The following is a 26,796-nucleotide window of genomic DNA, read 5'->3' on the forward strand; positions in this document are numbered from 1 at the left end:
CTTGTAGCATGAACTTGGCAAATCTCAGTCTTTGGGACTTAGAATTTGGGAACTTGGAGACTAACTTGTCAAAGGTAAAAGGACAAGCTTTTATAGATAGAGGGGAAGGAATTAGGGTCATCCACAAGATTCATGGGATTGGCTTTATCACTAAGAAGCTTCCATGAGAGGTGGAGAACTACTTCCCTTCTATGGAGATTCGAATCCCAACTGAACTAACTCAATATGGAATCAATTCATGAATAGGTTAGGAATAACCTTCGTAAATTTGTTTGTTAAAAACTTTACCCAACTGGGCTAGCGCGAGTGCGACTCTGAGACAGAGCACCAGCTGGCGTGCCCACTTTGGAGGATTTCCCCCATTGGCACGAGTGATACACAGTGGAACCGCGCCAGTGGAAAAAGGGCTATTTTTATGGGTATTTTGCAGAAGGTGTCTTCAGGGCATATGAAGTACATACTCAAGGGGATACAATACAAGTGTTTTCAGGTTATGTCACTTCTCACAGGTCCCGGAATAAGTCCTCCAATGTGCGGGAAAAAGGGTAACAGGGACGATGACAAATTACTTTGTAACATGGACAAATAATAACAAAGAGTTCGAATATTCAGTTATTAGGTGGTTCAACTGCCAGCCACAATAAATACTGGTAAGCCTGAGGGACTTGACTCGATTTAAACTTTGTGATCTATGATGTCCCTGTCAATGATATGCATATGACATCTGGTTCAACTACTTGAGCTAACTCTTTGGGTGGCCTCTCGTATTCATATACCTCGACATGTCTCATATTCTTCTACCAATGAAGAAGAGAACAGAACCTCAGTGAAAAAGAATTGAATGAAGCATGTAGTTGAATAATATAATTTGTGAGTCTACCAGAGTATCTCCTGGGCATATGTATCATATATTGGCCTCCTTTTTTAATACTTGTCAAGTAACATGGAATAATGGTAATTGGGACATAGATTAAAAAATCCAAAAACTTCCCAAAAAATATTTGTAATTATTATCCAGGGAAATCTTTGAGAAGTCATGGAATAAAAAAATTTCATTCACCCTAACTTTCCAAGCTATGTTCTTTTTGGATTTTCATTTATTAGAGCTCTGAACTTCCACATGTTTTTCACAACTTTTGTATTTTGGTTTAGACCTTATTTTACTTGTACTATTCAATTTCATTTCTTTTTAGTATATAGATGGATATGCTTGTCTTGGAAAAATATTGGTGGTTATCTTGTTTTAGGTATTCAGGATTAGTAATCCTTTAACAACTCGTTATATATTCAGTTAAATGGTATAGAAACAACAACATCATCGACATCTTTCATAGCAGGCCTAGTCAACACAACAGGAAGTGGCCAATCCTCATCAAAAGCAAGATAAGAATGGAGTTGCACTTAAAATTGATAGTAGTCCATCAAAATAATTTAATGGAAATGATCATGTATATAGTATGATGGCGCCAAGTCCTAGTGCCAATAGTACCAGTCCAGGAAAGTTAATTTTGTGGAAGTCTAAGAAGCTCAATAATATCTAGTCTGGTTGTATATCGTTGTTATGGTGTAGAAGCGTACTGGTACATAAGATATAGTTCAATCCATCATTTAGTCAATGATAATAGTTTTTATGTTGTTTTGAGTTAGATGAAGGGAATTGAATCCAAAATATCTAAGTTACAAGATTTCATCTTTTCCATTTGAAATGGGGCTTACCTTTTCCATGTCACCATCTTGAAAGGATGCCTCCAAGAATCAAATTGCAAGAAAAAGGAAGTAACCTGTTTCCTCTTTTGATCCTGCAATTAGTTATGGAACAATGAATGATGCTAGCCCTTCCCCACACTCTGCACACTCAACCATCTACTTAAACACTTGGTAATGTGTTGTCTATGCCAGGTGCATTGCAACACAACACTAGCTCATTAAAGCCTCTATTTATGTATGGATCAAATGGGATAGTTGCTTCCCCATCGAACCATTTGGTAAATATATTAAAATTTATTTACAATTCCATAAATACTTATATTAAGCCTAAATTTAAAATTATTTAGTAGATTTCCTAGCAAAGTATTTAAAAAATGTTGTGTGTAGTGTCATGAGAAATCTATTTTGGCAGTACGATGATAAATAACTTTAACTTTAGAAGCAGTGTCAATTAAGCCAAACTGAAATTGAAATTTGTGAAGAAGAAAAAAGCACTAGTAGCTACTCCTCCCTAGCTATTTTGAAGGTGGGCTATTAGGAGGCAATTGTAGAAGTTGAACGATTATGTTGCATTACATAGAAGCAACTATGGAAACCTTAGACCCAAGATATGAATCCTGAATGATATTAATATTATAACTCTTATTGGGATGACTCTTTATTACAATTCCCTCACTAGTATGGTGCCCACATAATCCAAAATGGATATTTTCACCAACCCAAAATCACTCGTGGAAACAAGGATGGAGGAAATGACCCTTTGTGGGGCCTTCATAACTCTTCCCTCTGTAGCCCGTGCAGGTTATATCATATCCCTAACTCTAGATGCCCGATGCATTGCCTCCTAACCCTAAACTACCTACACCACTTGTACCTAACCCAAATTGTAAGCCAAAAAAATCGACATGTGTTGTTGGGCTTCCAACCTACCACACTTATTGCATTTCTTCTCTTGAATTTCAAGAAATACAATTGAGGTTCGAGAAGATATTGAATAAGTGAAATTCGCATGTGACTATAGAAGATGATGAGGAAGAAGTTTTAGTTGAAAACCCACCATGTGAGCAATCCCATATATCTCCTACAAAGATAGACTCGAACAAACATGAGATACATTCTTCCTCTTATATTGAAATATTGAGCATAGAGAAACTTACTTCCTAGCCAAAATTCAACATTTTTTGGGAACTAAAAAATGTGTGTGTTTAAATACCCCTCTTTCAAGCTAATAAAAAATGTCTCCATATACTCAAAATATGTCAAAGAAATATGCATATAGAAACTATGTAGAAAGAGGAAACATTTGCAAACTATGTTATAATTGGTAAATTAGCAGACTCAATGCCTAGGGAAGATCTTTGCATCCAAATACTATGACATCACTTGCCTCATAATAGATGTTTAGATTATCAATATTGTTATTCCTAATACATTGATTGAATTGAGAGATAACATTAATTTAATTACTCACATGAATATGGAAACCTTATGATTGACATGCCTTAGATAGACTCCTAAAGTGCTACAACCTGTAGATAAATCTACATTAAGACCGGAGGGTATCCTATAGGATATCATAATCATAGTGGATTCCTAGGAATATCCTACTAAATTTATCATCTTATATCCAAAACCCACCTTAGGGGGGTCTCCTTTGATTTCAGTATGTCCATGGTTAGAAATTATTGTTGCCTATATTAGCTATAGGTATTTAAGCATGACAATTTCTGGTGGGAGTTCCACCAAAAGCTAACCCTATACTCATTGACCAAGCCCAATATTGAGCTAGAAGTACCAATTTGGTTAGATGGAGAGAGTGACGATGAATAAATTGCCTATCAAGTACTAATGCTCAATCAATATCTTGCCTTCGGAGAGAAAATTGAAGATGATGAAATTAGTGACTTTATAGCTTCAACCTCATCACTTGCCCAAGACATTTAATTAGATCCCAAGCCCTATTGCTGAGGAAAGCTTCTCTATGTCTGACATACTACCAACAATGGATGGTTTACCCATTGTTGAAGACTACAATTCCATGAATAAACCAATAGAATTTATCCTAGGAAAATTTTTAAACATCAATCACAGGCTTCTTGAATTGTAAAAGGGATAATTAATTTCAAAGTTTTGCAAAACCATAGTAGTGATTTTGCTTGGGACCCCACACACACACAAAAATAAATAAATAAATAAATATATATATATATATATATCTGTGTGTGTGTGTGTGCATACACACACACACAAACACATATATATAGTTGTTTTTAATGACTTATATCCAAGAGACAATGCACTTCAAGAGGAAATTTCAAAACAAACCTTTTCAGAACCCATTGGTTGTTGAAAATTGGGTAGATAAAGTTTACAAAGATATCTTTTTGTAGCTTTTGTTTAACTACCTTTAGAACAAGATTCATTATTTATTAAGAATTAATCTTGTGCTAAAGGATATAGTTAAAGAAAAGCTTCAAAAAGATATCTTTGTAAACTTTATCTACCCAATTTTCAACAGCCAATGGGTTCTGAAAAGGCTTGTTCTGAAATTATCTCTTGAAGTGCATTGTCTCTTAGATATAAGTCATTAAAAAAAAATTCTTAGTTTAATATTAACAAAGAATAACTTAGCTTTTGTTCTTTGGGGACAAACACTAACAAAGAGTTTTGATATTCAGGTATTAGGTGGGTCAACTACCATCCACAATAGCGACTGGTAATCCTAAGGGACTTGACTAGATTTAAACTATGACCTGTGACCTCCATGTCACTGACATGTGTATGACAGCTAGTTCAACTGCTTGAGCTAACCCTTTGGGTGGCTTCTCCTATTTATTTAGCTTGACATGTCTCATATTCTTATACTAATGAAGAAGAGAATGAAACATTAGTGACAAATAATTGAATGAAGCATGTAGTTGAATAACATAATTTGTGAGTCTACCAAACTATCTCCTAGGAATATTTATTAGATATTGGCCTCCTTTTTTAATACTTGTTTGGTCAATTCAATGTCCTTGAATTGGAAATCATAAATTGTCAACCAAGGTGTGTAGACTAACGAAGTATAGGTGCATAATATGTGCTTAGAAGCTATCTTAGTATGTTGTTATGTATTTGTCACAGTCTAGTCTGAGGGTGGAGGTGATGTTGTTAGTTGAACTAATGTTGTCATTCTTAAGGATAAGTTTCCTAGGAATCAATCGTTGTTCAATCAGTTTGTGGATGATGTGAGGGTGGTTTTACTTATGTTAAGTTGTTTGGAGTTTGATTTTAAACCTCTTGTTGCAGCTCCTAATCTTCTAAGTGTAAAATAGAATCTTACTCTAACATCTATGAAGGAATTACTTTTGAACTCAATTGTTTTAGGAGAAGTCTTCTCACTTGTTCAATTTCTGTTCAAGCACTGTAATCCAAGCAACATTTCTGAATTTAACACACTCAATTATGCTAGATAATAAGAAAAGAAAATAACTGTGACGTAATAGGTAGAAAGCAAAGTAAACAACAATCTAATCTAGGTATAAAGAAAAGTAGAATTCTTATGTATGGAATGATTTGAAATCATTATACAACATATTCACACAAAACAGAGTAATTGAATAATTGAAAGAAATCAGATTGCATTCGATAAAAACATGACACTGATTGCAAGGGCCCTCCACATAGCAATTCAAATCTTTAAACCAATACAATAATTGCACACATAAACCGAATTCATTCACATGGAAATCATAAATTGTTCAGAAAGCATTTCATACAGCGGGCACCCAAATACTAGTGCGACCATTGAATTTATAACATGTATTTTTCATAACTGAATGAGAATTCTAAGGTTTTATCTCTTAACCCTATCTAATATTATATCGTGAAACCGTCGTTTTGCTATTTTGAAAGCAAAACGATAAGGTTTCAACTTATCTCAGCTCTGTGCTGCGTTAATTTGACAGTTGAATAGGGGTTTGATCGCGATCTCCTGTGCCACCTTTGGAAAATGGTTTCGAGTGAATAGGAAGGAATTCATGAGGGAATCACCTCCTATCCATCCATATCTTTCGTTACTTAACTAGAGCTCTGAAACCTCACGAACAATGAAGGCAGCTACAGAATCCCGGACTAGCTGCGGAAACACGTCAATTCGGTAGCTAATTGCAACTTTAATTAAAACAATAGGGTATTTAGCTAAATCTAAACAAGAAAACATACTAATATACCTTCATCAAAAGCTTGGAGATATGGCTTTATTAAGTGGTGCATATATATGAAAAAGAGAGGATTATTGGGCAAAAAGGGAAAGAGAGGATCATGGTAGGGAAATATTCAGACTCTACATTCCCCTAGACTGGAGATGTTGTATGTCCTCATACACTTCCTCTTTGTCTTCTGCTTGTGTCTCTTGTTTTTTATTTCCCTTTTTCACCGCTTTCTTCTTTCTGGCAGAGATTGGAATTCTGGGCTTCCTCATTAGGATTTTGTACTTTAAACTTATTATCTCTCTTTGCATAATTCAGTTCTATTTTTCAACTTCTTGTTTTTCTTATACCATAAGCTTAGATGTAAGAATAAATTATCATTCTTTGCAATCTGTACTTCACTCTGTGTCTCCAGGGCTTAATTTTCATTTTTAAGATATCGATTCAATGTTTCCAGTTCAAAGATTTCTCGCTTTAAGATGTTTGAGGCTGATTGTTCATTTACCTGGTTGCTTCCTTCTCTAGGGCTCTGTATTGTTTCCTTTGTTGTTGTCGCCTTCCTTTCCAGTGATTCTATGTAGTCATATATTTCATGTTGTGCAGGGTCAATACTTGGACTACGTATCGGGCTCCCTAGAGGTGAGTTGTAAGGCTGTGGTGATGATCTTGGTGACCCTTTTGGAGAATCCCCAGGGCTTCCAATTGGCTCATCCTCTATTGGTTCAATCTCTGTCGGAGTGTTTTCTGTTGGCTCTTCTTCAGTCGGCTCATTTTCCTCCAGGTTGATGTATTCTGTAATTTTTGGTGTGGTTTGTTGAGTTGTGCTCAACCTTGTGCTTCTTCTCAACCCTGGGGTTTGTGTTTTCTACACTTTCCTCCTTTTATCCTCTGATTTTCCTTTTAGAGGAGAGGTTTCAATTCGTGAGAGTTCTTCCTTTCCTGGGCTAGCTTTCTTTCTTCTAGGGTTTCCCCTCTTCATTCTCTGCAAAATCTTGACTATGGGAAGCTCTTCTTTTGTTACCTCTGTCTGAGTTTGAGGTGCCTGTTCTTTTGTCATTTCTATGGTTCTTTTTCTCCCCCTAAGGGTCCTGCTGCTACTTGGTTTTTCTGGGGATCTTTCCTCGAAATGATTCCTTATCAAGAAACTTTCCCAGTCATCCCCTGTACTTTGGAGGTGAAATTCAACCAATATTTTCACCAGACCATGATGGTACATGGTGTTTTCTATGCATTGAACTTTCTTCTTAACATTTGTAGCCATTTTCTTGAGGCTATTCAAGAGAAAATAGGGAAGATTCATCTGATAATCCTCCAGGAAGTGCAACATCATTCTAATATGATAAAAGTACATCTGTCCAAACCTACCCTCACAAGTGGTAAACTTCTGAAGCACAAGAAATAAGTTTCTCCATTTACCTTTAAGCGCCAAGCTTGGAATACCATTCTCAGACTGTCGTGTCCATGCTTGGATTCTTAAGAAAACTCCTCCAGTCTTCAATATCAATCCCTCTGTTTTTAAACCATTTTTCTCCATGCCTTGGCAACTCGGTGGCCTCAACAATCATAGACTTTGTTACTATGAGCTTGATATCCCCAATTTCGGCCTCCATTCCATCGAAGGAATGTGTGAATGTCTTGGTTACCTCTTTGTGGAAACCGCTAAACTTCTCAATGAACTACAACCATTGTCTTCTTTGTAGTAGCTCCCTAGTTTGTGGGTACCCTTCTAGGAATTGCTTTCCTGTTGGCTCTGTTCAAACAATTACCCCCATGCTGAAGGATGCTTCACCTTGAAGATTGGTTACCTTGACAGGAAAATGGGATTGGTGGGGTTTGCTAACTAGCAGAAAGATGGAGTGATGGTGAACAAATAGAGGAGTGTAGGAATAGGGAAGAATGGATGGATTATCAAAAGGATTATGGAAATGGATTCGACCATGGGGCACATTCAAACTTATGATTTGGTAATTAAGTTGGCAAATTTGGTGCAAGGTCGTTATATGACTTCTAGAGTGGTGGCATATGATATTTTGTTAAACGGACATTACCCTTAGGTTATAATGATTTCACTTTAGTATTGTATTTTCTTATTCATACATGCCATTTATCTTTCCCTAATGTTAAATTAAAGCAACACATACCTTTAATTTTTTGTTGCTAACCTCATTTGCTGTCCTTTGATCTTCTACAAGTGCATCGTTGTCAACTGTCCTTTAATCTAGATCACCAAGAATTCTTGTAGTCTTTAAAATTATTAGGCTGCAAAAACTTGTCCAAGCTACAGAAAGTTGGACGAGCTGTGGAAAGTTGTTGTTTCTGCAGCTTAAGAGAAAAAAAACTTTAGTAGATGAGCTTTATTATATTTTTTTTTTGAAAAGAAAATTTGAAGTGCCAATAAATTGGTTTTCACTTTAATTTTTTTGTGTAAACATGCCAACAACATGTTGGTTTTCATGTTTATATATGTGTACATATATATATATATATATATATATATATATATATATATATATATATATATATATATATATAGATATGCATATATACACATATAATTTATTTATTATATTTTGTTATGTATATATTTTTCTCTCTCTCTCTCTCTCTCTTTTAAAAACTGAATGAAAATTTCTAAGGTGGAAAAGAAGAAAAATTCTTCTTGACCATCTTTAGTTCTGAATTATCCTGAAATATTTTGACAAAGTCCTCTCTTGTTAATGGTTTATGATAAAGCTTGAGTCGATGTCCATTTACTAATAGAGGAGTTCTTTCTTCATCAATAGTTCTGATTCTAACTGCACCATTATCAAAGATATTCTCAACCTCATAACGTCCAAGTCAATGTTGTTGGAATTTCCCTTGAAATTTTTTGAATTTTGAATGAAAGAGCAATGCCCAATCTCCCAGATGAAACTTCCTCTCTTTAATATACTTATCATGCCATCTTGACCTTTGTTGTTGCACTAAGATGGTCCTCTGAAAGGCTTCTTGTCTAATATCATCGAGCTCATTTAATTGTGTCATCCTTTGCTTCTGGGCTTTTGAAAAGTCAAGATCTAACTAGAGTGCTGTCTTATAGGTCTAGATCTAGAACTCTATTGGAAGTAAGACTTTCTTCCCATAAACAAGTTGATAGGGAGTATGTCCTGTAGTGTTCATGTAGTCCTATAGGTCCATAAGGCTTATGGAATTTTTTCCACCCAGTCTTTCCTGTGTAGATGTATAATCTTTGTAAAGATAGCTTCAATCACTTTATTTGTGGACTCAACTTGTCCATTGGCTTGTGGATGATATGGAGTTGACTTCCAATGTTTTATCTTGTATTGGTCCACAAGCTTCTGCACTAGTGAACTGTGTCCCTTGATCTGTTACAATTTCTCTTTGCACACCAAAGCGAGTAAAAATATCATCAAAAAAAAATGAAACTACAGTATTTTCAGTAGCAAAAGGAAGTGCTTTAGCTTCTACCCATTTAGTGACATTATCAGTACATACCAAAATATACTTCTTTTGCTTTGAAGGTGGATTGATTGGTCCAACAAAATCTAGTGCCCATTTTTCAAATGGTTCAATAGGTACCTGTGATTGAAAATGCATCTCATTTGAAAGAGTAGGTTTTCCCATTCTCTGACAACTGTCGCATCTCTTAACATATTCCTTCGTGTCCCTAAAAATTGAAGGCCAATAATATCCTAAAAGCAAGATTTTGTAAGTGGTTCTTTTGTCAGAAAAATGTCCTCCACATGGCTCATCGTGACAATATTTTAGTATCTCTAGTATTTCGTCCTCCCGAACACATCTTCTGATGATGAGGTCTGGTCCCGTCTTATACAATTATTCATTTATCCATGAGTGGGATGTGCTATTGTGGACTATTCTTCTTTCTTCTCTAGGGGTTAAATGAAATGGAATTTTTCCTATGGCCAAATAATTAGCAATATCTGCATACCAAGGTGATTTAGTAGATACTGCAAAAAGATATTCATCAAGAAATTTATCTTCTACGGGTTGATCATTGTTTTCATTTTGTATTCTAGATAGAAAATCGGCAATTGTGTTTTGTTTTCCTGGCCTATCTAGAATGGTTATGTTAAATTCTTGTAAAAGTAGGAGCCATTTGGTTATTTATCCATTAGTGACCGGTTTATTCATTAAGTATCTAATGGCAGAATGGTCTATGTGGAAAAACGTTTCATAGCCAGTTATATAATGTCTAAACTTATTAATGGCATGAATCACAGCTAAGAACTCCTTCTCAGTTACAGTATAATTTAACTCTGTAGGGGTTAAATTTTTACTGGTATAATAAATGGCATAAGGAGTGAGATCTTTTTGTCCCAAAACAGCTCCTAAGGCTAAACCTGAAGCATCTGTTGAGATATGGAAAGGTAATTTCTAGTTAGTTCCTTTTAAGATGGGTGCTTCAGAAATTCTCTTTTTCAATGTTTCAAAGGTAACTTGACATTCGCTATCCCAACTAAATTCACAGTCTTTCGTAAGTAGTTTAAAGAGTGGAGTTGTAATCTTTGTGAAGTTTGCTATAAATCTTCTATAATATTCAGTAAAACCAAGAAAACTTCTTACGTCCTTTTGACAACTTGGCATTGATAACTTGGAAATGACTTCTACCTTAGATGAGTCTACCTTAATTCCATCTCCAGAAATATGGTGACCTAAAACAATTCCTTCGTTAAACATCACGAACCATTTTTCATGGCTTAATGAGAGGTTTGTTTCTTGACATCTTATTAAAACTTTCTCCAGCTTCCCTAGTGCTTCATTTAAAGAATCCCCATAGACTATGAAATCATCCATGTATACCTCCACACAATCATGGATAAGGTTAGAGAAAATGCCAAGGACTACCCTTTGGAATGTTGTAGGAGCATTACATAACCCAAAGGGAAGTACTTAGTAAGCATAAGTTCCCCATGGACAAGTGAATGTGGTTTTATCTTGATCTTCAGGGGCCACCTGAATCTGGTTGTATCCACTAAACCCATCTAGGAAGGAAAAATATCTTTTTCCTGCTAGAGTGTCTAAGACCTGATCTATGAAAGGTAGGGGAAAGTGGTCTTTTAATGTTGCTTTATTCAATTCCCTGTAATCGATGCATACTCTCCATTTTCCATTTTTTTTAGGGACGATTACCAGGGGTGAAACCCACTGACTATCAGATATTGGATAAATTAAATTTACATTCAATAATTTCTTCAATTCTTCTTTAACAATTTATTTTAGATTTGGGTTCATTGCTTGCTGAGGTTGTCTAACTGGTCTTGCATTTTGTTCAATGTAGATATGATGTATGCAATTTTTAGGATCAATCCCTCTCATGTCAGTATATTCCATGCAAAAGAAGAAGAATGTTTCTATAAAATTTCTATCAATTGTTTCTTTTGAATGTCTTCTAAGTTTTCATTGATATTTAAGGTTTTTCCTGAAAATATTTCTATAGAGGAATTCCAAAAATTTCTCCATGGACAACAATGATACTTTTTTAGAGGAGAGATATTCATTTCGACTACGCTCATAATGTGAGGAAGATTCATTATTTTCTAACAAGTTTAAAAGTTTGTCTTCCTCTTTTACTTGTTCAGTGACAAAAATAGGTTGGATGTCTTCTCCATCTTCTATCCATTCTTTAGTTTCTGTATCTATTGTTGTTCTTGCAGGGGGTATAATGTAAATTTCTTTGTAGAATTTCCATCTGAGATAAACATATCTCCTGACCTACAGCCGATGAAAGCATCTGCTGTGGCTAACCAAGGTCTTCCTAGAATTAAGGGATGTCCTCCTAGATTGCTCTTGGGTGTTAAGACCATGAAATCAATAGGATATTCCCAAGAATCTAAGGATACACAAACATCCTCTAACACACCATCTGGTTTAATAATAGATCTATCTGCTAATTGCAACAAAGTTGGTGTGTATTGAAGATTAGGAAGCCTAAGTGTATCCATCACCTGTTTGCTCATTATGTTTATAGCCGCTCCTAGGTCAATCAGTGTGTTTGGTATTTCAGTTCCATTGATGTGAATTTTTACAATGGGGCTTCCTGGGTCTAGATACTTTTGGATTATCGTTTTTCCCATCATAATGTCTGCAATTTTTCTGACTAACTGATTTTATATATATATATATATATATATATATATATATATATATATATATATATATATATATATATATATATATATATATATATATATATATATATATATATATATATATATATATATATATATATATATATATATATATATATATATATATATATATATATCTTTTCTTTTTCTTCCTGATCATTGTGTACTTAATTCCTTAATTGTTTTTGCAAAAATTGGTATTTCTTTTATGGCTTGCAATAAAGGAATCTTAATACAGACATTTCTCAATTCGTCCATCATATTATAATCAGGCAAGATAATTTGTTTCTCTACTCCTTCATCAATTTTTAATCTTTCTGGGAAAGGTGGCTTAACTGATATTGAAGGTTGTTCTATGATAGGGGTATTTATTGTAATTTCTTTTTTTTTTATAGTTTCTTTTTGTGGAAGAGAGGTCTCTCCTTCTTCTGGTTGATTCTTATATTTTTGAAGATCCAATTTTGTTTTCTGAATGACAATGAGAAGGTTTTTTGGTAATACCCTTCCAGACCTCAATTGAACATTATTTAGGTCTAGTGGGGTTATTACATAAGTTTGAGGATTTTGACCCTCCATGTTGTATACTGGTTGTCGTGGCACTTTATTATTAGGATCTGGAAGTGGTTTAGCGGGTAGTTGATTTGATTTTTGTGGAAATGGTAGGGAAAGTTGTGGATTTTGACTCTCTACTGGGACTTGTGGTAATTGATTAGTTTGAGGAATTTGATTGGACAGGGTTAAGAATTGTGGTGGAATATAGGATGGTGAGTATTGTTGATATTGAGCATAGGCTCCATAAGGATTTTTCCATCCTTGATTCCAAGGTTGTGATTGTGGCAGAGCCCAAGACTGCCAAGCTGGATTCCAATTACTTTGTGAAGATTGGGCAAATTGTTGTGGTCTAAATCCTTGTGGTTGATTTGGTTGGGGGTTTTGCCATGGTCTTTTAGCTAAAAAGTAGAGAGGGTCTACTGGTTCTGAGATTCCTTCATCATTGAATACAGCCTTGAGACCTGGTAAGGATGGACATTCCTTTGTATCATGATTATCTGCAAATACGACACATGTTTCTATGACTTTTGAGTCTAAGGGACATTCTCTCAAAGCATTTTTATTCCGCCATTTGGGACAGAAGATAGATAATGCAGCATTTTTGAAATTTTCCTTGTTCTGTATTTTAAGGGTGTCTATTGTTCACTTAAGCTCCCTAAAATATCTCTTAAAGGTATCAAGCAGTTTCCCTTTTTCTTCCCTACTAATTGTTCCAGTTGTAGACTTATTTATTCTTGATAAGAGAGGGTCTCTAGGACTCTTTCCAACTCTTGCTTTGCCCCTTAAGATATGTACACACAAATCATCCTTTCCCTGTCAGGTTAAGTAGATCAATCCATTCATATTTAACAGCTCTGAGTAAAAGAGCTTTTAAAATTTCTTCATCCAAATTATCCATTTTTTCTCTTTTAACATTATAAACAAATCTTTCTACTAAGTCTTCAAGATTCTCATTTTCTTTCTATGTCATCTTGAAGAATTCATCCTTAAGGTTTCTAGGCATAAAATAGTCTCTGTACTTGCCCAAGAAAGCCTCCTTCATCTGTGACCATGTTGCTATAGAATGCACTCCCAAAATCATAAACCATTTTAATGTTGAGTCTTTTGATGTGGTAGGGAATAATTTCAACTTTTGAGCATCATGTAGATAGTCATATGATTTGCACAATACTTCAAATTCAAAGAGAAATGTCTTTGGATCCTCATTTCTTTTCCCATGGAGATTAGGAAGAATCGAGGGTGATATATTTTTCATTGTGAGGGTTGTATCCTCACGAAGGATAGGGAATCTCGAAAGATCTTGATTCCCCCTGCCTCTACCCCCTCCTCTACCTCTACCTCTTCCCCTTCCTTTGCCTCCAATCGTATCCTCTTCACCATGGACATTTTGTACTTCTCCTTCTTCTTTAGCCATGATAGATTCTTCAGAACTAAGATAGTGTTCTTCTAATCTTTTTGGTTCCTCTATCAAGGGTTGTTCAAAATAAGTTTCCAATCCCTCCTCTTCACTCGAAATTTCTAATTCTTCTCCCTCGATTTGTTCACCAATGGAGGGCAGAAAGATTACTCCCATGGTTGGGGATGTAGGATTTTCTTCAATTACAACCTCATTAGAGGAATTAGGTGAAGTTTTGGATTGAATTTCCGATCTTGAGACTTTAGGAAGTCTTGGTCGTCCCATAAATGCAATTTGGGTTTGAGTAGGTAGTGTCAAATCTCGAAATCGTGGTGGAGTGAATGGATTTGTGGGAATTAAACTTCTTCCTTGTCCTACAAATCTACGTCGAGAGTCTCTATCTCTACGCATGTCATGTTTTTAAATTAATGATGGTTTTGTTTTTTGTTGTTTTTTTTATGCCTTCTAATTATACTTCCCCGACAACGGCGCCAAAATGTTTGGTCAATTCAATGTCCTTGAATTGGCAATCATAAATTGTCAACCAGGGTGCATAGACTGACGAAGTATAGGTGCACAATATGTGCTTAGAAGCTATCTTAGTATGTCGTTATGTATTTGTCACAGTCTAGTCCAAGGGTGGAGGTAATGTTGTTAGTTAAACTAATGTTGTCATTCTTAAGGATAAGTTTCCTAGGAATCAATCGTTGTTCAATCAGTTTGTGGATGATGTGAGGGTGATTTTACTTATATTAAGTTGTTTGGAGTTTGATTTTAAACATCTTGCTACAGCTCCTAATCTTCTAAGTGTAAAATAGAATCTTACTCTAGCATCTATGAAGGAATTACTTTTGAACTCAATTGTTTTAGGAGAAGTCTTCTCACTTGTTCAATTTCTATTCAAGCACTATAATCCAAGCAACATTTCTGAATTGAACACACTCAATTATGTTGGATAATAAGAAAATAAAATAAACGTGAAGTACCAGGTATAAAGAAAAGTAAACAACAGTCTAATCTAGGTATAAAGAAAAGTAGAATTCTTATGCAAGCAACGATTTGAAATCATTATACAGCATATTCACACAAAATAGAGTAATTGAATAATTTAAAGAAATCAGATTGCATTTGATCAAAACCTGACACTGATTGCAGGGGCCCTCCACATAGTAGTTCAGATATTTAAACCAATACAAACTTGCACACAGAAACCAAATTCATTCACATGGAAATCATAAATTGTTCAGAAAACATTTCATACGGCACGCACCCAAATATAGGTGCGACCATTGAATTTATAACATGTCTTTTTCATAACTGTATGAGAATTCTAAGCCTAATATCTCTTAACCCTATCTAATCTTATATCGTAAAATGGTCATTTTGTTATTTCGAAAGAAAAATTATAAGGTTTCATCTTATCTTGGCTCTATGATGTGTTAATTTGACATTTGACTCGGGGTTTGACTGCAATCTCCTGTGCCACATTTGGAAAATGGTTTCGAGTGAATATGAAGGTATTCATGAGGGAATAACCTCCTATCCATCCACACCTTTCGTTACTAAACTGGAGCTCTGAAACCTTGCAAACAGTGAAGGCAGCTATGAAATCCTGGACTCGCTGCGGAAACATGTCAATGCAGTAGCTAATTGTAACTTTAATTAAAACAATAGGGTATTCAACTGAATATGAACAGGAAAACATACTAATGCATACCTTCATCAAAATATTGGAGATATGGCTTTATTAAGTGGTGCACATATTTGAAAAAGAGAGGATTATTAGGCAAAAAGGATGTCATGGTAGGGCAATCTTCAGACTCTACAATACTTGTCACGTAACACGGAATAATGGTAATTTGGATATAGAGTAAAAAGTCCCAGAACTTCCTAGAAAATATTTGTAATTGTTCTCCAAGACAATATTTGAGAAGTCATGGAATAAAGAAAAGTCATTCAACCTAAATTTCCAAGCTATTTTCTTTTTGGATTTTCATTTATTGGAGCTCTGAACTTTTACAGACTATTTACAACTTCTATATTTTGGTTTAGACTTTCTTTTACATGTACTATTTGATTTCATTTATGTTTAGTATATAGATGGATATGCTCATCTTGGAAAAATCTTGGTGGTTATCTTCTTTTAGGTATTCAGGATTAGTAAACCTTTAACAACTTATTTTATCTGCAGTTAAATGGCACAATAGTAGCAGCTGCAACAACAACAACATCAACATCTTGCATAACAGGCCCAGTCAATACAATCATCTGAAGTGGCCAATCGTCATCAACAATAGGACAAGAGTGGAGCTTTACTTACAATTGATAACATCCTGTCAAACTCATTTCATGGAAATGATCAGGTGTATAGTATGATGGCTCTAAGTCCTAATGCCAATAGTACCAACCCAGGAAAGGTAAATGTGTGGAAGTCTAAGAATCATGAATATTTAGTTGAGTTGTATATGTTTTTTTTATGGTGTAGACATGTATTGTACATAAGATATAACTCCATCCATTATTTGGTCAATGCTAATAATTTTTATATTTTTATGGGTTAGATGAAGGGAATTGACTCCAAGATGTCAAAGCGATAAGGTTTCATATTTCCAATTTGAAATGGGGCTTACCTTTGCCATGTTGTGATTTTGAAAGGATTCCTCCAAGAGTGAAAATACAAGAAAAATGAAGCAACTTGGTTCCTCTTTCGGTCCTGCAATTGGTTATGGATTAGTGAATAATGCTAGCCCTTCCCCAAGCTCTGCACCCTCAAAACCATCTACTTAGACACCTGGTGATGTGTGGTCTATGGAAGGTGCATTGCAACACAACTCTAGCTCATCAAAGCCTCTAGTTATGTATGGATGAGATGTGACACTTTCTTCCTCATCAAACCAATTGGTAAATATGTTACAATTTATTTATAGTTCTATAAATGATTTTCCTAAGCTTAAATTGAAAATTCTTTAGTAGGTTTCCTAGTAAGGTATTCTAAGAAACATTATGTGTAGTCTTATGAGCACTCTATTTTTACAGTATGATGATAAATAACTTTAACTACAGAAGCAGTGTTAATTAAGCCAAACTAAAACTGAGATTTGTGAAGAAGAAAAAAACACTAGTAGCACTCCTCCCTATTTGGTTTGAAGGTAGGATATTAGTAGGCAAGTGGAGAAGTTGAACCATTATGTTTCATTACATAGAAGCGACTATGGAAACCGTAGCCCCAAGCTATGACTCCTAAATGATCTCAATATTATATTTCTTATTGGTGTAACTCTTTATTACAATCTCCTCACTAGTTATGGTATTCACATAATTCAAAATGGATATTATGAACCCAAAATCACTCGTGGAAACAAGGATGCAGGAAACCACCCTTTGTGGGGCCTTAATATCTCTTTCCTTAGTAACCTGTGCAAATTCTATCACAACCCTAATTCTAGCTACCTGACCCACTTCCTCCTAACCCTCAAATACTTGCACCACTTGTACCTAACCCCAATAGTAAGCCAACAAAATCAACATATGTTGTTGAGCTTCCAACATACCCCACTTATTTCATTTCTTCTATTGAATTTCAAGAAATACAATTAAGGTTCAAGAAGAAATTGAATAAGTGAACTTCGTATGTGACTATAGAAGATGCAAGGAAGAAGTTCTAGTTGAAACCCACCATGTGAGAAATCCCCTAAATCGCCTACAAATATAGACCCGAAAATACATGATATACATTCTCCCTCTTATATTGAAAGATTGAGCATAGAGGAACTGATTTCCTTAGCCAAAATTCAATATTTTTGCGGAACTAAAAAATGTGTGTGTTTAAATACCCCTCTATCAATATAATAAAAAATGTATCCATATACTCAAAATATGTCAGAGAAATATGCATATAGAAACTATGTAAAAAGAGGAAAAATCCCCAGACTATGCTATAATTGGTAAATTAAGAGACTTAATGCATGGTGGAGATATTTGCAGCCAAAAGTATGACCCCCTTAGCCTCATAATCGATGTTTAAATTATCAATATTGTTATTCTTAATACAATGATTGAATTGGGAGCTGCCATTAATGTCATTACTCATGAGAGCATGGAAACCTTATGATTGATGTGACTTAGGCTCCTAAAGTGCTACAACTTGTAGATCAATCTACAGTAAGACTGGAGGGTATCCTAGAAGATATCATAATCTTAGTGGATTCCTAGGAATATCCTACTAAATTTATCATCTTGCATCCCAAGCCCACCTTAGGGGGTTATCCTTTGATTTCAAGATGTCCATGGCTAGAAATCATTGTTTCCTATATTATCTATAAGTATCTAAGCATGAAAATTTTCGGTGGGAGTTCCACCAATAAATTGACCCTATACTCACTGACCAAGCCCAATATTGGGCTATAAGTACCAATTTTCAAAGATGGAAAGATTGATGATGAGGAAATTTCTTAGCAAGTACTTATGCTCAATCAATATCTTGCCTTTAGAGAGAAAATTGAAGATGATGAAATTGGTTACTTTCTGGTTTCAACCTCATCGCTTATCCAATACATCTTTAATTAGATCCTAATCCCTATTGTTGAGAAAAAATTCTCCATGGCTAACACACTAGAAACAATGAATTGATCACCCATTGTTGAAAACTATAATTCCATCAATAAACCAATAGAAGTTATCCTAGGAAAATTTTTAAATATCAATCACAAGCTTCTTGAATTTTAAAAGGGTTTATTAATTACATTTTTGCACAACCATAGTAGTGATTTTTCTTGGGACCAGAGACACACACACACATATACATGGACACACCCATATGTCATATGCCAACCTTAATCAAGAATGAATATTGTGTTAAAGGATATAGTTAAAGAGAAGCTGCAAAAATGTCTATTTGTAAACTTCTTCTACCTAATTTTCAACAACTTAGTTTAATATTAACAAACAACAACTTAGTTTTTTTCTTTTGGGACATACACAAACAAAGTGTTCTGATATTCAGGTATCAGGTGCTTCAACTACCATCCACAATAGCAAATAGTAAGCCTGAGGGACTTGATTGGATTTAAACTTTGTCACCTATGACCTCCCTATCAGTGATAAATGTAGGGCAACTAGTTCAATTGCTTCAACTAACCCTTTAAGTGGCCTATCCTATTTATTTACCTTGACATGTCTCATATTATTCTACTAATTAAGAAGAGAATAAAACCTCAATGACAAAGATTTGAATGAAGAATGTAGTTGAATAATATAATTTGTGATTCTACTACACTATCTCTTGGGAATATTTATCAGATATTGGCCTCCCTTTTTAATACTTGTCAAGTAATGAGGAATAATGGTAATTTAGACATACAGTAACGAATCCCAAAACTTCCTAGAAAATATTTTTAATTGTTCTCCAAGGAAATCTTTGAGAAATCATGGAATAAAAAAAAGGCATTCAACCTAACTTTCCATTGTATTCTATTTTTAGATTTTCATTTAATGGAGCTCTAAACTTCCACAAGTTGTTCACAACTTCTATACTTTGGTTTACACCTTGTTTTACTTTACCTATACTATTTGATCTCATTTCTTTTCAGTATATAGATGGATATGCTTGACTTGGAAAAATCCTGGTGGTTATCTTATTTTAGGTATTCAGGATTAGTAATCCTTTAACTACTCATTTATTTCCAGTTCAATGGTATGACAACAACAACAACAACAACATCAACATATTGCACACTAGGCCCAGTGAACACAATAGTCTGAAGTGGCCAATCCTCATCAGCAATAGGATAAGAGTGGAGTTTCACTTACAATTGATAACAACCTATCAAACTCATTTCATGGAAATGATCAAGTATACAGTATCATGGAGCCAAGTCCTAGTTCCAACAGTACTAGTCCAAGAAAGGTAATTGTGTGGAATCCTAAGAAGTTCGTGAATGTTTAACTAGGTTGTATTTATTCGTTATGGTATAGACATATACTGGTACATTAGATAAGTTTCATCCATCATTTTATCAATGATAATAGACATTATGTTGTTCTGAGTTAGATGAAGGGAATCAACTCCATAATGTCAAAGCTGCAAGAATTCATCTTTTCCATTTGAAATGGGGATTACCTTTTCCATGTTGTGATATTGAAAGGATGCCTCCAAAATTAAAACTACCAGAAAAATGAAACAACCTGGTTCCTCTTCCAGTTGTGCAATTAGTTTTGAAAAATGGAATAATGTTAGAACTTCCCCAAGCTCTTCACCCTCAACACCATCTAGTTAGACACTTGGTGATCATATGGGACACTTTCTTCCACAAGCATATACTTATTAAAATTGGTAAGGATATTAAAATTTATTTACGGTTTTGTAATTAATTTACTAAGATTAAATTGAAACTTATTTAGTAGGTTTCCTAGCAAAGTATTCAAAAAAATGTTGCGTGTAATCTAATGAGCACTCTATTTTGGTAGTATGATGATAGATAGCTTTAATTGTAGAGTTGTGTGACAAGGGGTTTGCGTGAAACAAGATGGTGTCATAGTACCAAACTAAGCATGAAGGGAGCTACGTTATAGGGGGAGATACCGCGCAACGCAGCCAAAAAGTAACCGTTACGGTCACTATTCAGGATTTGACTTCTAGGAGACGATTAAGAGGAGCGAGGGGGCATCATTTAAGGCATTTAAGGATGAATTTAAGAGTGAAACCTTGGAAAATCTGCTGCCAATTCAGTATTTATGGACAGATTTTGGGGGGAATGGTCAGATTTGAATTTGAATTCGCCTTTAAATTACACATGGCTGTCCAACGAAAAACACTTTACACTCTTAAAATTTCTATGTTGAGTTTCTAATTGTATATGAATCCTCAGGTTTACGTTGATTTGGTCATTAGTTCTATATTTGAGAAGTTAGCCAAGGATACCTAGTGATTCATTCTCAGCACAATTTCTGGACCAGGAGAGACTGCTAGCACTGGAGGAACTATCTCCTCTGAGGGAGCTGCTCCAGAGGTGATGGGCATGGAGGTTCTAGCTATAGTACCTACGACACCGAGGTTGCCTAGGCCGAAGCCTATGCCAGTGAGAGAGGTCCCCAAAACAAAGAAATATAAGAAAAATAAGCTCGTGCCAGTGCACGAGTCACCGAGGAAGCATGCCACTACACAGACCTCGAGGAAATAAAATCTGAGCACGAGAGAGAAGGGGAAACTAGTGGGTCTCGGGGTTGAGGAGGGTGCGCAATATATACACACCGAGGGGGTGGATCCTATATCTAAGTTGCCAGAGTATATCCCTCTGCGCAAGGGGAAAGTGAAGGTCCCTAAGGGCCCAGATGCAAGACAATTCCTCCTCAACACAGCCATATTACCTGAGAACCTAACCTTTGAAGGTTTGCGCTTGGTGCGGATCCCCCATTTGAAGTGAGAAGATTGGGATTTGGTGAACCACAAGCGGTTCCCCCACCTTTCTACAGACACCTATATGAAGAGGGTCTTCTATAAAGAGTCTGGTGTCACCGCACTGGAGCCTGTGGAGTGGATTTGTGGAGTGAACCAGTTGAGGTTTTTGAACTTGTTGTGGGTGTCCCACTACCACCGCTCCAACATAAACTTGATCATCATTAAGTAGTTGTTGTGCCTGGTGCATGACAGATGCTTGTGGATGAGCACACCGATCCCCATCACCAATACGTTGATCCATCAGATCACATGATTGCCACACTTAGGGTTAAATCCAGCCAAGGAGTTTGGTGGAAAGGCGAGCGAGTGCGGCCTCGCTAAGAAGATGAAGGACAAGTTCAAAATTGTGAAGAAGCCGCATGGGTACTCTATTACCTTGATCACTGACCCTGCGGTAAAGGTTGCCACATAGATTTTGGTTGGCAAAGGTTATGAGAAAATGCCGCGCGGATGAGGTTTTGGTGCTAGTGGTTTCTTTAGCTGCATAGTGCGTGGAGGGCATGCAGTTCAACTGGGCACGCTACTTGTGTAGTGAGTTCCTCATGAACTGCAAAGAGGCACAAGACGAGAGTAAAACATTCCACTATTCGTGGTTGTTGCTCTCAATTGTGCTGGTCACCTGGGATTTGCCAGAGGATAGCCAATTTCCTCCCGTAGAGAATGATTTGCCGGAGGCTACAAAATTTGCATCTCTATGGGCCATAAAAGATGTTGTGCGGGTCACAGAGACCAAAGTATTTTGGGTGCTGATGGAGGTGAGCATTCACATGGCCATCAACCAGAAGCTGTGGTTGTCACCAACCGTGTTTGAACAACTTTTAGGATACGTGGAGTTCAAAGCTGACTTCCACCATGTATACATCCAGGCGTGGAAGGATCCAGAGAAAAAATGGTTCGACCTACCCTACCTCACTACAGATGATGCTATCGAGGAGGTCATCAAGTGCTGGCCAACAGATTGGAATTCTCCTTCCGATCTAGTCATAGGCACCAGCAAGTCCGTGGAGAAGAAGAAGAAGGATGCGGTCAAACAAAAGGTTCAATAGTTGGCTAAGAAATGTAGGAAAGAGGCCGAGGAGAAGGCCCAGGTCGAAGTAGAATGTGTCGTGAAGAAGCAGAAAGAACATGAAGAGTGCAGCTCCGAGCAGAGTGATAAGTCACCTTTATCCCAAACGGAGGAGGAAGAAAAGTCAGAGCAGGTGGTGGTGGTCAGGACGAGCAGAGCACTCCCTTCTGCATGAAGTCATACATCGAACAGGAAAAGGAAGGGTTGCTGAAGAAAACAAAAGCCACCAAGCCATCGTTGGACCCAATTATTTTGACTGATGGCGACCTAGATGAAATAGGTGATAAGGTGTGGGATACCACTGTAGAACTTTAGCAGCAGTTTGAGAAGCAGCAAAATAAAGCACTCAACACCATTCAGAAGGATCTGCACGAGCTGCAGATTCAGGAAAATAGAATCCAAGTTGGCGTAGGGCAGAGCAGCACTACATCAACAAGTTTGGCACCAAGAACTACTCAAGTAGCCGATACGGTCCGGTCACTGGATCTCCAAGAAGTCGCGTTGCCAAATGAATATTTGATCATGGAGGTAGCCACTAACAAGGCTATTTTCATCTCTCTGAAGAACATCAGCCTCAACTTGGTTGCACTCCCCAGCGAGTTTCTTCACACGCTGCAAGCAGGTGTGATAGCAGAGGTTAAATCTTGGGAGCAGCACACACTGAGCCTTATAAGAGAGTATAGAGTAAATAATGAACATATGTTCATTGAGAAATCAACAGCGCTGGAGGCACAAAAGAAAGTCCAGGCACAGAATGACCAGCTTGCAGTCGCGGTGGTAGAAGCCTACAGAACAATGCCCAAACTACATATACCTGAGGAAGTGTCATTGGAGGTGAAGATCAGAAAGATGGTTGCAGGCATGTACGATGCCAAGATAGAAGTGGCTAGAGTTCAGATTGAGTTGAACTTTAAGATAATAGAATTATATTTGAAGTCATAGCCTTCAACTACACCAGATATTAGGGCACAACGCGAAGCCACTGTGAAGGATGGAGTTGTGACAGTGCATGCCACGATGGTAGACTACACCACAATTTTTGAGCAAGCAATGGAGGTAGTCATGACTCTGCAGGAAGATCCCACCCTGCAAGCCTAGAATACAGAAGCTTGTGAAGTCCAACAACAGTATGATGAAGTAAGGGCAATGACGTGCACCGTTGTTGCTGGGCAATGTCTTGCTAAGTTGTAGGAGGCGAGGCAGCTGCATCCACAAGTCAAAGCACTGCAAAAGAAAGAGGCAGTCCTCAAGGCCAGATTAGGGCCTTGGCTAGATGGTGCCTACATTATCTCTACCAATATTCAAGAGAAGTTAGCGAGCCTATAGAGCACGCAACAGAAAATCAAGGAGGACAGTGCAGGACCAGTAATAGAGTAGCCGGTGGAGCAGATCAAACAGGCAGCCATGCAGAACGCGACTGAAGTGGCAATGGCACAAGTAGAGTTGGGAGGTCTTCACAGTAATATCTCTACGCTAGTAGAGTGACTCTAGGGTGAGTAACGATATTTGTGTTGGGGATCTGTTGGGATGGGGTCCCCTAGGGTCAATTTTGGGGAAAAATCCCAAGTTTTGTTGTATAAAATGTAAAGTCTCCGCAAGTTGTTGTCACGGAGTGTGTAAATAGTTAAAGTGTCAAACAGGGTTTTACCCTTATTTTATGTAAGTTGAGTCATATTTTGAAGATCTAACCATGGTCTGTGGACCATGGGATTGTATAAATAGGTGTGCCTTAGAGAGTCTAAGGCATCATGGTCATGGAGTAATTTTTTGGTCTATGGGAGAAGTTTAAAGAGTTAGCAAATAAGAGTAGGAAGAAAGGCTCTGCAGCTATGTGCATAGAGGCCTAGAGTAGAGTCCGCAGTTGAGTGCTTGGACCCCTGCACTTGAGTGTGCAGGGAAGTCTTGAGTCTGTAAGCAGAACTAAGTATTAATAAAGAATATTATTGTAGAAATAATTGTGTTATCTCTTTACCCTGTTTATATGAATGTGCATTATGTTATGATGGGTTTATGAAATAATGATTTATTGATGCATGGCTTTACACAACTTACATTGTTATATGAATGCAATTACTGTTAATTGTTTACGCAAAGTTTATCTTGTTGTATGTTGAATTTATCAAACACTCAAGCTAATCTGAGTAATTACTGGGTATACGTAATCTTTGATGCACATAAGTAGTGGACTCACCTGTTCAGGGTTTGCGAAAGATAGTCATAAATGTTCGTGGAGGTATAGAAGCTGATTAAGGGTATTTATATCGATGAGCCCTAAAGGCTTATCGATTTGTGCGAAGACAGATCTAAGGCATAAAAATGACACCACGCTCATCTCTGGGTGTGGAAATCTAGTTCGAGCATCCCCCCATACTACTTCGGGTGAGACCTCAGTCCACGCTCCGTGGATTGATGCCAAAAGGGCCAATAGTGTAGGAATTTGTTTGGTGAAACTAACTCTGAACCTGGGTTAGGACCCACTAAGCCAACACTATGTGTACGTGCACATGGTTGAGGAGAAGGCACTGGGTGTTTGTCAGGCGTGGCAACCAATCCAAAGTGTGTATGGAATAAAGACAAAGGTAGAAGCTAAGGATTGATGAAAGGATAAGTTTAAGAGAAAAAATATTTCGGCGTAAATCACATGATAATACATTTGTTGACGCATTTCAAACCAACAAGTATGGTTCATCGTCAAGACAAGTATAAGTATCAACATTTGATTTCAGTTTTATCATGCATTTGACTTATGATTATGGTATATGATGATTATATGTGATATATGATTATTGTTTATGATGGTTACATGTAATTTATAATTTTGATCTATGATGGCTGTGTTTTGAGCTAACCAGATGTGATATGTTTATGCATGACGTTTTAATCAAACAACTAGTTCAACTTGTTGTGACAAGAAGTAAACAGGATTGCAAGTGTACCTTATTGACGAGCTACCAATGAGGTATGATTTCAATTTATCTCTATTTATTTTGAATCTAATGGAAATTATATTCTTGGAACAGGAATGCATGAACATTCTCGATTGAGTAGCCAAAATTGAATGCAAGAATTAGCAGAAAAAATGAAATAAATTGGAACATGTAGTAGTATGTTGGTAAAGTACTTCAGGATCAAGGCCATTGTGCGAAAATGGTACCCAATAGTGTCCATTGATTCCCATGAGCATGTTATGACTGGTATGATGGTTTGAGTTAGGTTTATGCCTTATTTTTGTATCTTTCGATGTGAGGAATCCTTGCCAAAGGATGGATCACCTGGGTTAGGGGATTCTAGGGAACTTGGAAAGTGAGTGACTGCACGGAAGGAGGTGACCTAATTTCCCGAGGGACTATGTAATAGATAAGGGAAGGTCATAGATATATTGGTTTTGGTCATTAGCATTTCCATATGGAATCAGATGCACATCGGGAGTGCGTCCTGGAACAATGAGCCGATAACTGTTTACTGAAAGGGCAAGTGGCGCAGGATTGTAGCACTGGACATTGGATGCAGCTTTGACTATGGAAATGGATTATGGACTTCCTGAAAAGGAGGTGAATCATGGTACTAATGTTGACGGTGGAGGTGTGATCCTTTGGGTTCCCTTGATTGATACAGGCATCATATCCTTTTATTTGTTTGTTTAGCAATTGTGCATATGTGTGTATGTGATTAGTGTAAATACCATAATGAGTTGTGTTATAAAGCTCCATTATGCAATTTGGTTGTGTTTTCATGATTTTTTGCTTTTGAGAAGGTCTTCAATTGTAAATACTACAACAAGCTAAGTTATAAATCTCCATGGATAGTATGCTTTATTTTCAGTGGTTTTGCTGAGGTCTTGGTGCGGTTTAACACCGAGGACGATGTTCCCCAAGGGGGAGGATTATGTAAGAGCCCTAGTGAAAATTATATGGAATAAAGTTAATAAAGGAAAAATAAGACTGTGGGAAATGGACACTTATTCCAAGCTGAATGTTGGGCAAATATATCTTAGTGGGCATCACTGGATGTGTGTTTTGGCTTAGGAAAATTGGCAAAGGCTAAGGCAAAGGCATTAAAAGGAAAAAAGGAATTTTGGCACATTTATTTATGAAAATAAGGAAATTAGGAGAAACTTAGGGTGAAAGGTCACCAGTTGCATGTGACGAGGAAATTGAAGGAAAATAATGGAAAATGAAGAAAATAGAGGACTCACTCATAAAAAGGCTTATGGGGTCAGTTGACAGGATTAGTTAGAGGAAGCTCTTGGTCAATTCAAGTTTGGAGCTCTCTCCTTA

General features: G+C 36.6%; 1 pseudogene; it reads left to right on the top strand.

Annotated features, from left to right (window-relative positions):
* LOC149197078 (putative flavin-containing monooxygenase 1) overlaps positions 1 to 22,499 on the top strand; it is a 73,058-nt pseudogene extending 50,559 nt beyond the window's left edge.
* The last annotated feature ends 4,297 nt before the right edge of the window (positions 22,500 to 26,796 follow it).

Source organism: Pinus tabuliformis, chromosome 2_2 (assembly GCF_031772625.1).
Source record: "Pinus tabuliformis cultivar Carrire ecotype Pingquan chromosome 2_2, CPIR1, whole genome shotgun sequence".
In the NCBI taxonomy this organism is placed as follows: Eukaryota; Viridiplantae; Streptophyta; class Pinopsida; order Pinales; family Pinaceae; genus Pinus; species Pinus tabuliformis.